The sequence below is a fragment of the Lampris incognitus genome, chromosome 16 (genome assembly GCF_029633865.1).
Source record: "Lampris incognitus isolate fLamInc1 chromosome 16, fLamInc1.hap2, whole genome shotgun sequence".
NCBI classification, from domain to species: Eukaryota; Metazoa; Chordata; class Actinopteri; order Lampriformes; family Lampridae; genus Lampris; species Lampris incognitus.
The window spans coordinates 37,530,105-37,543,593 of record NC_079226.1 but is presented as its reverse complement, the minus strand read 5'-3'; the positions used below and the strand labels follow the sequence as shown (position 1 = coordinate 37,543,593).

The window sequence follows — 13,489 nt, the reverse complement described above, 5'->3', positions numbered from 1 at the left end:
AGTAATAATAATAATAATATGAACTTGGATTATGCCTCGTAGTCAACCACTCAGAACACACAGCATGATCATCGTTTTTCTCAGCATCACGGCATATGCTTTGGTGTCAGGTAACATCTGTTCATTTATTTAGGTTTTCAAGCCGTTTCATCACCACTTAAACTTCACTTCTTCAGATTAATAGGTATCAACCACCTTTAGAGATACTTACAGTCAGGCTGATAAAGGTTTCCTGACATTCAAATAAAATGTGCTGTTTTACAATTAAAAGAGCCAAGATGGCTTGTAATGCCATGTAAACGTTATGCTGTGAAATGTCTCTTCAGTGCCACTATATTCTTCTATTAGGAGAGCTGCGAGGGTAAAGCACGTGACCGTAAAGTGCTGAACATGGATCACATACACAACCTGTTGATTTCTGCTCCACAGGTTCCTCTCTGAGGGACCAAGTTCACCAGACTCCAGCTGTCTTGGTCCTGGACAACAACACAGCACAAACACCCACCATCACCTGTCGACACACTATTGATGGCTACAATCAAATTCTTTGGTACAAACAACTGAAGAATGGAACGATGCAATACCTGGGATACGTGTATCAAGACAATGCATATCCCAAACCTGGACTCAATGTTCAACTGCAAGGGAACGCAAAAAAAGACCAAAACTGTTCACTAATAATTGAAGACATCAGGCTGGACAGCAGTGGGGTTTATTTCTGTGCTGCTAGTCTACACAGTGCTCTGCAACACTGTTCTGCAATACAAAAACCTGCTCCGTACATTCTCACATCTCTGGATTGTAGCAAACGACGCCTCACACCTGCATTAAGATGTTATCACCAATAATCCTCTTCCTTCTCATTCGCTGCCAACACACAACTGGTAACGTCTTTCACAGACAGGTGAAGTTTATGGTTCATGGTTCTTCGGGGCATTCCCATTCCTAACTTACATAAATAAAACGATATCACTACTTGCATTTAGTCATGTATTTTCTCAAAAAATCTGACACAATCATGTGTGTAAATTAAATAACTGTTAAGCAGTTTGAGTGGCTGTTACAGCTTGAAAAGTGCTATATACAATGGAACTTGTTTGATTGATTGATTGATTGATTAAGATGGCAGGATCCCTTTCTGCATCACAGCAACACTTCCTGTTTATAGTCACCAACCACAGCATCATTATATCTCTCATAGGACCACATTAGTCTTCATCACTGTTGTTTGAGAGGTAAACCATTCTCATATCTGAATACAAAACAGGCTATCATTCACCCAGTTCTGCTGGTACTTCTGTCTTATAGCAACAACACATTTCATGCCAAAGTGCGACACAGAGAAACATGAAAAGTTGAGAAAAATGACAAGGACTCCAGGACAACATGTTTGCATGCAGCTCCTCATCATGACTTTTCTTGGGGAAGTTATTGGATATTTGTCAACCATTGCTTGTTTGCACCAATGCATCTAGATTCAGAATCCACATACAGGATTCTTAATGGTGGTCTGGTTAACAACACTTCTATGGCATGACAAGAGCAGAGAAAAGCTTTCAGCAAGTTTCTGGTTTGGTTTTATAAGAGTCCTACAATTTTGTTTTGGTTTTTTCATCATCATCATCAGGTCGAGTATCCTCGGATGGCTCTGACCCTCTCACGTCACCCGTCTCAATCCTGCAGAGCAGCTGGAAGATCCTCAGATGGACATCCTGTGTCGTTGACATGTCGATTGATGTAATTTCTTGCAGGCCTTCCCACACATGTCTTTCCACGTGTGAGTGACCAAGGCAGAGGGTCGCTTGCAAGTTCTTCCTTGCTCCTCCAGCAATGACCAGCAAATCTACTCCTTTGTTCTCGGATAGTGTTTGAGATGGCAGGTATAAGGTGACGCAGTGGTTAGCGCTGTCGCTTCACAGCAAGAAGGTCCTAGGTTCGATCCCCGGGGTTGTCCAACCTTGGGAGGTCGTCCCAGGTCCTTTCTGTGTGGAGTTTGCATGTTGTCCCCGTGTCTGCGTGGGTTTTCTCCGGGTGGTCTTGTTTCACCCACCATCAAAAACACATGCATGTTAGGGTTAATACTCCTGTCTGTGCCCCTGACCGAGGCATGGCAAGATGAAATGGAGTTGGTCCCCGGGTGCGGCACAGCAGCTGCCCACTTCTCCTAGCTACAAAGCTAGGATGGGTTAAATGCAGAGGGAGAATTTCCCCAAGGGGATCAATAAGTAGTAAAATACTACTACTACTACTACCACTACCAATACTGCTACTGCAGCAAGTACAACTGCTACTGTTACAACTGCTACATCTGCTACTACTACTACTACTGCTAAACTGCTGCTACTTCAATAACCAGAACCATATATGTAATGATATGTGCCTACCGGGCCAGTAGAGGGCAGCATTGGTATATCTTGTTTATTGTAGAGGGTTAATGTTCATGCCCAGAACGTTCTAGGATCAGAACACGTGACAGCCATGTCCCACGTGCTACTTAGATACGTCTCTAGAAGGAGCTCACTTATTTTTGAAACCCACAAAGCAGCACTGTGCAGTCACATAACCTACAAACGGATTGGAAGATGAACTAGAATGGATTCAGCTGTGAGTGAGGTCTTCCACACTGTTTGATCCACATTGGACATTTTTCCTCTTGTGTTTTAGGCTTAGGAAAAGCCCAAAATACGACCCCACTCTCCAAAATTTTAGGATATCTGCTGTCTGATTTGCAGGTACCGTAAGCACATCGCTTCGGCATTTCCTCGATAGCTTGCCAGGCCTCCCCTGCTTAGTAACGGTTACTAACGTAGCATTGGACAGTGGCTGTTCTAGGGCGGGGCTTAGCGAAGGGTCAATTGGCCAGCTACAAACTGGGGAGAAAAAGGGGGAAAAGTGGAAGGTAAAAAAGAAAAGAAAAAAGAATTACACTTCCTACACAAAGAAAAGAACTGGGCATACAAAAACGGAAACAGAGATCAGTACAGAGCAGCCAAGTGTAAGTTGCGTGCTGCAATAAGAAAAGCAAAATCCAGCTACACAACATAACTCGAACAACAATTCTCTTCCAGTAACTCCAGAGCAATATGGAAAAAAACTTAAGGAAATGACAGATTATAAAAAACGCCCCTGCTCCCCTCCTGCTAATGACCATAACCTCCCAAATAAATTAAATTAAATACATTTTATGAAAAGTTTGAAAAACTTATTCCACCAGCCATCCCTCCTACTCCTACTTCAATGTCAACCTTCTGCATCCAGGAGGATGAGGTGACAGCAACATTCAAAAAGCTGAACATTAGGAAAGCAGCAGGGCCAGACGGCATCAGTCCTGCTTTGCTGAGCCACTGTGCAGCACAATTGGCCGCAATATTTTCCACAATATTTAACACCTCTCTAAGTCAATGTACAGTCCCACAGTGCTTCAAACTCTCTACCATCATTCCCGTGCCAAAGTCCTCCAAGATCACCTGCATCAATGACTTCAGACCGGTTGCCCTAACATCTGTGCCCATGGAAGCATTTGAGCGCATCATTTTGTCACACTTGAAATCTTGCTCCTCCCCTATGATGGACCCATATCAATTCGCCTACCAAGCCAACCGGTCTGTTGAGGATGCAGTTAGCATAGCCTTGCACCATGCCCTGCAACACCTGGAATCACCAAACACCTACGCACGCATCCTGTTCATAGACTTTAGTTCCGCCTTCAACTCCACCAACCCACTCAAACTCTTTACATACTCTTGGATATGAACATCGACCCCACCATATGCCACTGGATTCGGAGCTTCCTATGGAACAGGCCGCAGAGGCTGAAGGTTAATAACCTAACATGACACCCTCTTACCCTCAGTACAGGTGCTCCTCAGGGCTCTGTTCTCTCCCCCTGGCTCTGCTCACTTTACACCACCCACCTCACATCCACGGATAGCGCTGTGAAAATAATAAAATACACAGACAACAGAACCATTGTAGGCCTCATCTCCATTTATCAAAGACTATGCTAAAGGCGTGTAAAAAAGTCTCCAACATGAAGGAGCTTCAGAATGATGTTATAAAAGAATGTGGGTGTATTTTTAAAGACTTTTCCTCAAACAAGCTTAAGTAAAAATTACACACCTTTTTCATGGAATTGCAGAAAGTCAAACTGTCCCTCAACCTCCTCCAACTTCACGTACTTCTGCTGTTGGCTGTTCTTCACCTGGACCAGGATTTTTACTGGGACGTGCAAGAAAGAAAGGGGAAAAAAAAAAAGTGGACACCTACAGACACGTGTAACGCGTGTGCGTGATGGCACACAGTAGTTGCGGTCACGTTGACTTTGAACCGCCATGAAAGAAACACACAGCGCGACCCTTCAGCTCCAGCAAAACCAAGATTTCTACAGTAAAAACACAGCTTTGCTTTTCCACAGCCATGAGCTTGATGGCAACTGTTGTTACATCGTCACTGAAGAAGCTGGAGACGGTTTTACTAGCTAATGGCTAGCTAGTGTAAACTACTAATAAGACACGTTAGCCGCTAGCTAACGGGTCTGACCCTTTAGCCGAGCGGTTAGTGATGTCGCCTTGTGGTGCAATACACTTCGTTTCGAATCCCGCACCGGGCAAGAAAATAACAGGTCACACTAACTACCATACAGTGCTAGCTAGCTAATCACCTGTACAAGTTTGTTGTACACTTCTGGCAACAAACAGCTTTGTAAAGCAAATATTATCCGTAGGTGTTTTATTGAACACGCCATCGTTTTATAATTGTTTCAGTAAGTTTAACGCAATTGCGCTTACCCTGTACAACTGCATGGAGGAGGAGAATGGAGCCGACTTGTCTCCTCGTCTCCGACCGAACAGGTGAAATACGTGGGAGCTGAATTACATCTCTGCGGAGTTGGAATAACAGCGGATAACGCTGATGTGATCAACTCTGCCACATAAACACCCAACACCTTTTAAATCACCACGTGTTACATTAACACTTGACCGCTGAGGAAAGAGCAACCGCAGCCAGCTTTCACTTCTCAAAGGGATTCCTACCGTCTGAGATTACACAGTGCAGGCACACAATTCGCCACTAGAGGTCTTCTTCACGCCATTATAGCAAATGCTATGAAAGCTGAATAAATATTGCAGACATAAAAATATTAAAAATATGGAACGCTTCACGGATTTGCGTGTCATCCTTGCGCAGGGGCCATGCTAATCTTCTCTGTATCGTTCCAATTTTAGTATGTGTATTGCCGGAGCAACACATCTAAACAATCAGTCTGGGCGCTATATAAAGCCCGCTAAATCCAAAGGAATCCCCGTGAGGGTGTCAACCTTTTGAAGTACGTACAAAACACAACACAGTCAACACAAGACGTAGCAAATGGGATGTGGATTGGTTTTAAATGTTTATAATGATTTTAAACGTATTTGTTTTAACACTTATTCTGTGCGAGAAAGCCGCGAAGAACTCTGGGAGTTATTGCGTCAGTCAGCCAGGATTGGTGCAGCGGTGAGTAGACACGGCGATGGATAAACCCGCTCCCACGAGGAACAGCAGGCAGACCATGTAGAATCTCACACCACAGAAATGACAGAGGACTGCGAGCATTAATAATAATAATAATAATAATAATAATAATAATAATAATAATAATAAATGACACGTATATAGCGCTTTTCTAACACTCGACGTCGCTTTAAAAAATGACGATGGCCCAAAGAGGGATAGCGTCCACTGCCGAGGGAAAACAAAATAAAAACATCCAGCTGGAGTTGAGGGACGGAGCCAGATGTGCGAGCTAGCGTGCAGAGCCAGGAGGCCAGAGGTCACGTAAAGCTAACGTTAGCCGAGTGCTAGTTAGCCAGTTAGCTAGTTAGGCGGCTAGCACGGAGGGCCGAGAAAACGGAGAGAGAGGGGAAAGACAAGATGGTGTGAGAAGCGGAAACCACACACGACGCCGGCAGTACTCTCCGATTTAAACAACAAACAGACACACAAATAGCGAGGAAGGTAAAAAAAACCACACACACAACAGCAAATCCAGCCAACAGACGTGCAGCGGCAAAGTGCGTCTGCTCAGGCCGCCATCTTGGGCGGATGATGCATGAGCATTAGTCGACGTATCCCCGGTCCGTCATAAATCGTTGCGATCGTAATCTGACTACCGTGGGTTCGTATGGTGGAAGTGAATAACAAAACTGAATTCATCAGTTTGAAATGCAGACCATAGTATCTTCCCAGAGAATTCACTTCAACTGTATTAGTTGGTGTTTACATGCCACCACAAGCTAATGCTAACACAGCCATTAGCGAACTTTCGCAATACATTTCCCATGGTGGAAACTCCAACCCTGACACGTCTGTCATCGTGTTAGGTGGTTTCAACCATACGAATCTTTCCCTCGAGTGACAGATATTCCAGGTGAATTGACATCCAATTTCTGGAAAAGCAAGGAGATATCAGAGAGACGTAGACAGAAAGGCTTGCAATATGCATTTGAAAGCTACATCCGTGATATAATTTGTCAGCGTGTGAATGAAGAGGAAATTAAAATCGTGACTAAAGCCTACAGGTCCCAATATAAGACCCAGGCACCCCACGTCTTAACTATTCACGTTAAGGACAAGGAGATAAATGAACAACAATACTCGTGTACAGCAGGGTATTTTAAGTTGTATTTTAAGCTGACATTTAGTTATGAGTCCATATAGCCCACTAGCTAGCTTTCACATCTAGCTAACATTAGGCTATGTTTTAGCTAGCCAGGCTAGCCAGCTGGATCAGGGGAGCTCACATGCACTTTCCCGTTTGTTTAAAGTGCACCAGGATATTGCTCACACATCGTGGGCTTGATCCATACTCTGGATCTCATAAAGGCAAGAACAGAAGAGTCAGCTAAGTCCTGCACAAGTTTGCCACAACAATGGCACAAACCAAGAGGTGGTAAAATAAAGGCTGTGCCCGTATCATCGGTGGTGGTCGCAAAGGCTAGACAGGCTCGAAAGCGGAGACCAGTTGACCGTCACTACACCGGGAGCAGGTAAGTTAACTGGACTGTCACTGACTACCAGGAATGACCTGTCATATTCCCCCCAAAATGACATACTTTACATATTCAGCAGTAGTCCATATTGATATTAATAATGTTTTCATATTATTTTCCAAGGACCCCCTCAATAACGGACGAGGACTTGGCACTACTGAGACGGCAGACGGGAGCACCCATCAGCTGCTTGGCGAACAGACCGCCTGTCGATATAACTATGGGGGAAAACAAGTACCCCCTTGGAAGTGGTTTGAGCCAACAGGTAAATGAAAAAGGATTTGACTGAGTCAACATAAGTATTTATTTTGTATCCAAAAGTGACTTGTTACATAGGCAATAGTGTACAAGTAATTTCAAGTAGGTTAGTATCATACAATATTACATAGGATTAATATGACTAAAGACACATGAAAAAGGATGTAATGGACATGTACCTGTATTATAGGACAGTAATACACCTTGTAGACAGAAAGGTACGAGAGGAGGGGACCCTTAGCCACCAAGGCACCTCCTGATCACCGGTCTTTGATGATGTGTGGTTGGAAGTTGGACAGCATGCTAACCACGTACCATATCTGATTTATGTTGGAAAGTCGGGACATTGGTATTCTACCAGAAACAATCTTAAACTTTTTAATTTTGGCAATTGCCCTTTCCACATGAACTCTGTGTTTGGCGATTTTTTTGGTCATCTCAACATCTGCATGTGGCATCTGACGGCGCTGCCGACGTCCGACCACAAACATAATCAAGGACTCATCTCACCCAGGCAACCACCTTCTCACTCTGCTGCCCTCTGGGAGGCGCTATAGGTCTTTCAAGACCCGTACTTCCAGACTTTTGAAAAGTTTCACCCCAAGAGTCATTAAAGAACTGAACTCTGTTAAAAAAAAAACCTCCATGGTTGCAACAATATCCTGAAACTGTGCAATAACACCTGTACATCTGGCATGTGCAGTGACTATACTGACTGGGGTTAGTGCAATACACAGACTATTTATCTAGTGTAATAGATATTACACTTTAGACACATAGGCATACATTATCTATATGCTGATTGTGCTGCATATGTGTGTCTATTTGTATTTTGACTATTTGTGTGTGTGTGTATAATATATATCGTGCACACACACACACACACATATATATATATATATATACACACATATACTACACACACACACACACACACACACACACACACACATACACACACATATATATATTTATTCATTTATTTTGTACCACTGGGGGAGTTGCACTTAATTTCGTAGTACAGCTGTGCAATGACAAATAAAGGCATTCATTCATTCATTCATTCAAAATCTGACACTGGGCAGGTGCTGAGTGACCATACTGCAGTTCGTCAGTGTGCTGTCTTTTTTTACAGTAATCTGTTTAAATGTGAGCATAGAGAGCAGCAGTCAGTGTCTCAGAGTTTTTATACCGATCTCCCTCAGGTTGAACAGCAGAGTAATGTAGAGTTGGAAGCAGCTCTCTCCTCTGATGAACTCTATGCTGCTCTGCAGAGCACGCAGAGTGGGAAAGCTCCTGGAGTTGATGGTGTACCTGTTGGTTTTTACAAATCTTTCTGGTCGGTAGTTGAAGGGGATCTGCTGGCAGTGCTAAATTATAGTCTCACCAGAGGGCATCTGCCATTAAGCTGCAGAAGGGTGGTTCTCACCTTACTGCCTAAGAAAGGTGACCTACAGTCCATTAAAAACTGGAGGCCTGTGCCTCTGCTTTGCACAGATTATAAGGTCCTGTCAAGTGTTAGCAACCAGGCTGAGGGAAGTGATGGAACAAGTGATTCATTCTGACCAGACCTACTGTGTACCTGGCAGGTTGATTTCAGAAAACATCATTCTGATTCGAGACTTTTTAGAGATCTGTAAACTGTTTGGCCTCCAAGCTGGCATCCTATCAATTGATCAAGAACAAACTTTTGATCGTGTTGAGCATGAATATTTATAGCTCACATCGAGTGCCTTTGGTTTTGGTCCTGGTTCATTAACAAAATTAAGGTTCTGTATTGTGACATTCACAGTGGGCTGAAACTTAATGGTGGTTTGAGTGCTCCTTTTCAAATCCAAAGGGGAATTAGACAAGGCTGTGCCCTCTCAGGCATGTTGTATTCCCTAGCATTTGAGTCTCTGTTACATAAACGTAGATCTGAACTTCAGGGTATAACTATCACAGGTTGTAGTGCACCCTTAAAACTGTCAGCCTGTGCAGATAATTTAGTAATTCTGGTGAACAGTCAGCAGGAAATTGACATGTTGGTGAGGGACATCATCCTGCTTGGCTTAAATAAAAACTGTAGTTTATAATTATTTAAGTTCAAGACGTTACAGGATGTAATGAAACTGCCATTAACTGACACTACTGTTTTTTTTTTGACGAACAGAACGCTGGGACACTCCCACCACCTGTTCTACCAGCTAGAGTCTATGACACCTCTTCATATCACTGACTAGAGAAACAGTGTATGACTCTATAATAAGCCTGTTGGTCTCTGTCTTCCAGCACATGGACATTATCATCATCCAACATGGCCTCCTCAGCTTGTCGGTATTACTGCTCTGGAGTACAGGTAATGTACAGTATCATCACCTCTCTGTAGCAGAGATGGACACATCATCTAAAGAATAAGTCTTACTTTTAAAAAGGGGTGATTTCATTGTTAATCTTATTTGCTTGTTCCTATTCTTTTTCATTTAAACATTCTATTGTTTGCTGTTGTGTTACGTTCATTGTCACACATGTGAAGAACCCACAGAGTCAAAGTTGTATGTGCGAATGTGTTTTGTCAATAAATCTGATTTTATCTCACTGAAAAATAGTTTTGTAATGATTTTAAACCACAATTGTACCTTGAAACAAATTTTCCATGTGTAACATTTTCAATACAGGTTTTACTGATGGAGGAATTAGAACACTAAAAGTCAATGGTGGAAATGGTTTTAAGCAAACGTCTTTGTGAATTGGAATAACGGTCTTGACTAACCTTTACTGCACATATAAACAGGTTTTATGGATGGGAGTGATGTCATCCAGACCTCTGTACTGTGGAGAAACAAGGGTGAATCTGCCACAATGAACTGCAGTCATACCAAGGGTGCTTTGTACAACCAAATGTACTGGTACAGACAGCTTCCAGGGGAAGGAATGAAACTAATGGTCCTTACAACTGCAAGTGGTAAACCTGCGTATGAAAATGACTTCAGTCAGGAGAAATTCCCCACCACCAAGCCAGACGCTCACAGTGGAAGTGTGACGGTGAAGGAGTTGGAACCAGAGGATAAAGGCTTGTATTTCTGTGCTGTCAGCCAACACAGTGATGCAGACATCCTCCATAGCTGAACAAAAACCCTCATATACTGTAGCATCTAACTGCTGCCAACTGCATGGCAGTATTCTCTCATCCACTGTAGGGGGCGTCTTCCTCTAATTCTCCCATCTACAGTTTGATTCACTCTGTGGACTTTGATCCATGTGTGTACAGGATCACACCACATCACAGACCTGTTGGACCCTCCCTCCCTCCACCTGTTGTACCAAATATAAAGCCACTGTGATAACTCCTCACATCACTGTGACCAACCTAACAGTCACATATGAGGCTCTGGTTTCTTTTGTGTTGTGGTGTTTACTTCTAAAGAACTAGCACACACAGCTGCTGAGACGAAGAATGAAGGAAATGCAACACACATTTCACCACCTAAAAGACTTTACTCTTACTATTTCACATCCCTACCAACAGAACTGTCTAGACATTTTTTTAGGATTTGGTTCTTCAATATTATCTGTGATCATCATAGCTGGACAATATGGCTGCCAACTAGGTCAGATCACATGTCACATGTTACTCTACAGGTAACAATTTCTGAGAACATTAAATATCATTATTACATGGCTTTGTTGAATACTCGATTCTGATTGGTCAGTTACAGCATTCTGTGGTCTGTTATTTCAAAGACCGTTGCTATGGATACACTTCTAACGGACAAATGGACTATTTTTAGCGGAAGCAAGAAATATACTTTTTAAATCAAATTACAGGATAATTAATACTGTGCTGCCATTCATGTAGTATTTTAATCCACATATACGTGTCTGTTGGTTACCAGCCAGGTTATGTGGATACCAGACAAATTAAACATTATATGTAACACAAGAAAAACTTTAAATACTATCTACCATTACCACCATTAGCTTTATAAGACCATGTCACATTCAGAAAACACAGGACTCTTCATTACAGTCCACTTGACAATACTCTACGAGAGGTACGGCAAGTTTTCAGCAAATGTACCGTTTGTTGTTTAAGTGAGGGGACTTTTGGTTGTCTTACAAAATGAAACGTGGACCTCAAATCTTTGTTGTTGTGTAATCCGCCATTAAATTCTATCACTATGATGCTGTTCCATGGCGTAGCCTAAGCCTAACCACAATAACATCCATTCCTGTACTGTATATGTCAACTCAGCAGCCCGAGTTGGAGGGGTAGCTGAGGTGTATATGGGGGGTAGGAAGGTGGTTTGATGACGTCACTCTCTAAGACAGTCACGTGTTCAACATTCACATAAATGTGTTGGAGAGAAAAATGGGTTTGCTAAAATGATGCGTAGCCTCACCAGAGCAAAGCTGCACCAGTCTAAAGACCATGTACTGTGTGTTGCGGAGTAATAATAATAATAATATGAACTTGGATTATGCCTCGTAGTCAACCACTCAGAACAAACAGCATGATCATCGTCTTTCTCAGCATCACGGCATATGCTTTGGTGTCAGGTAACATCTGTTCATTTATTTAGGTTTTCAAGCCGTTTCATCACCACTTAAACTTCACTTCTTCAGATTAATAGGTATCAACCACCTTTAGAGATACTTACAGTCAGGCTGATAAAGTTTTCCTGACATTCAAATAAAATGTGCTGTTTTACAATTAAATGAGCCAAGATGGCTTGTAATGCCATGTAAACGTTATGCTGTGAAATGTCTCTTCAGTGCCACTATATTCTTCTATTAGGAGAGCTGCGAGGGTAAAGCATGTGACCGTAACGTGCTGAACATGGATCACATACACAACCTGTTGATTTCTGCTCCACAGGTTCCTCTCTGAGGGACCAAGTTCACCAGACTCCAGCTGACATGGTCCTGGACAACAACACAGCACAAACACCCACCATCACCTGTCGACACACTATTGATGGCTACAATGTAATTCTTTGGTACAAACAACTGAAGAATGGAACGATGCAATTCCTGGGATACATGAATGTGAACACCGAAAGGGCCGAACCTGGACTCTCTGTTAGACTGGAAGGGAGTGCAAATAAAGACCAAAACTGTTCACTAATAATTGAAGACATCAGGCTGGACAGCAGTGGGGTTTATTTCTGTGCTGCTAGTCTACACAGTGCTCTGCAACACTGTTCTGCAATACAAAAACCTGCTCCGTACATTCTCACATCTCTGGATTGTAGCAAACGATGCCTCACACCTGCATTAAGATGTTATCACCAATAATCCTCTTCCTTCTCATTCGCTGCCAACACACAACTGGTAGATAGATTAAGATGGCAGGTTTCCTTTCTGCATCACAGCAACACTTCCTGTTTATAGTCACCAACCACAGCATCATTATATCTATCATAGGACCACATTAGGCTTCATCACTGTTGTTTGAGAGGTAAACCATTCTCATATCTGAATACAAAAACAAGCTGTCATTCACCCAGTTCTGCTGGTACTTCTGTCTTATAGCAACAACACATTTCATGCCAAAGTGCAACACATAGAAACATGAAAAGTAGGGAAAAATGACAAGGACTCCAGCACAACATGTTTGCATGCAGCTCCTCATCATGACTTTTCTTTGGGAAGTTATTGGACATTTGTCAACCATTGCTTGTTTGCACCAATGCATCTAGATTCAGAATCCACATACAGGATTCTTAATGGTGGTCTGGTTAACAACACTTCTATGGCATGACAAGAGCAGAGAAAAGCTTTCAGCAAGTTTCTGGTTTGGTTTTATAAGAGTCCTACAATTTTGTTTTGGTTTTTTCATCATCATCATCATCAGGTCGAGTATCCTCAGATGGCTCTGACCCTCTCACGCCACCCGTCTCTATCCTGCAGAGCAGCTGGAAGATCCTCAGATGGACATCCTCTGTAGTTGACAAGTCGATTGATGTAATTTCTTGCAGGCCTTCCCACACATGTCTTTCCACGTGTGAGTGACCAAAGCAGAGGGTCGCTTTCAAGTTCTTCCTTGTTCCTCCAGCAATGACCAGCAAATCTACTCCTTTGTTCTCGGATAGTGTTTGAGATGGCAGGTATAAGGTGATGCAGTGGTTAGTGCTGTCGCCTCACAGCAAGAAGGTCCTAGGTTCGAACCCCGGGGTTGTCCAACCTTGGGAGGTCATCCCAGGTCCTTTCTGTGTGGA

General features: G+C 42.8%; 1 non-coding gene across 1 annotated transcript; it reads right to left on the bottom strand.

Annotated features, from left to right (window-relative positions):
* Nucleotides 1-5,142: 5,142 nt before the first annotated feature.
* Nucleotides 5,143-5,248, bottom strand: LOC130126909 (U6 spliceosomal RNA). Its single transcript, XR_008811759.1, has one exon. It is a non-coding gene; the product is annotated as a U6 spliceosomal RNA (small nuclear RNA).
* Nucleotides 5,249-13,489: the final 8,241 nt, after the last annotated feature.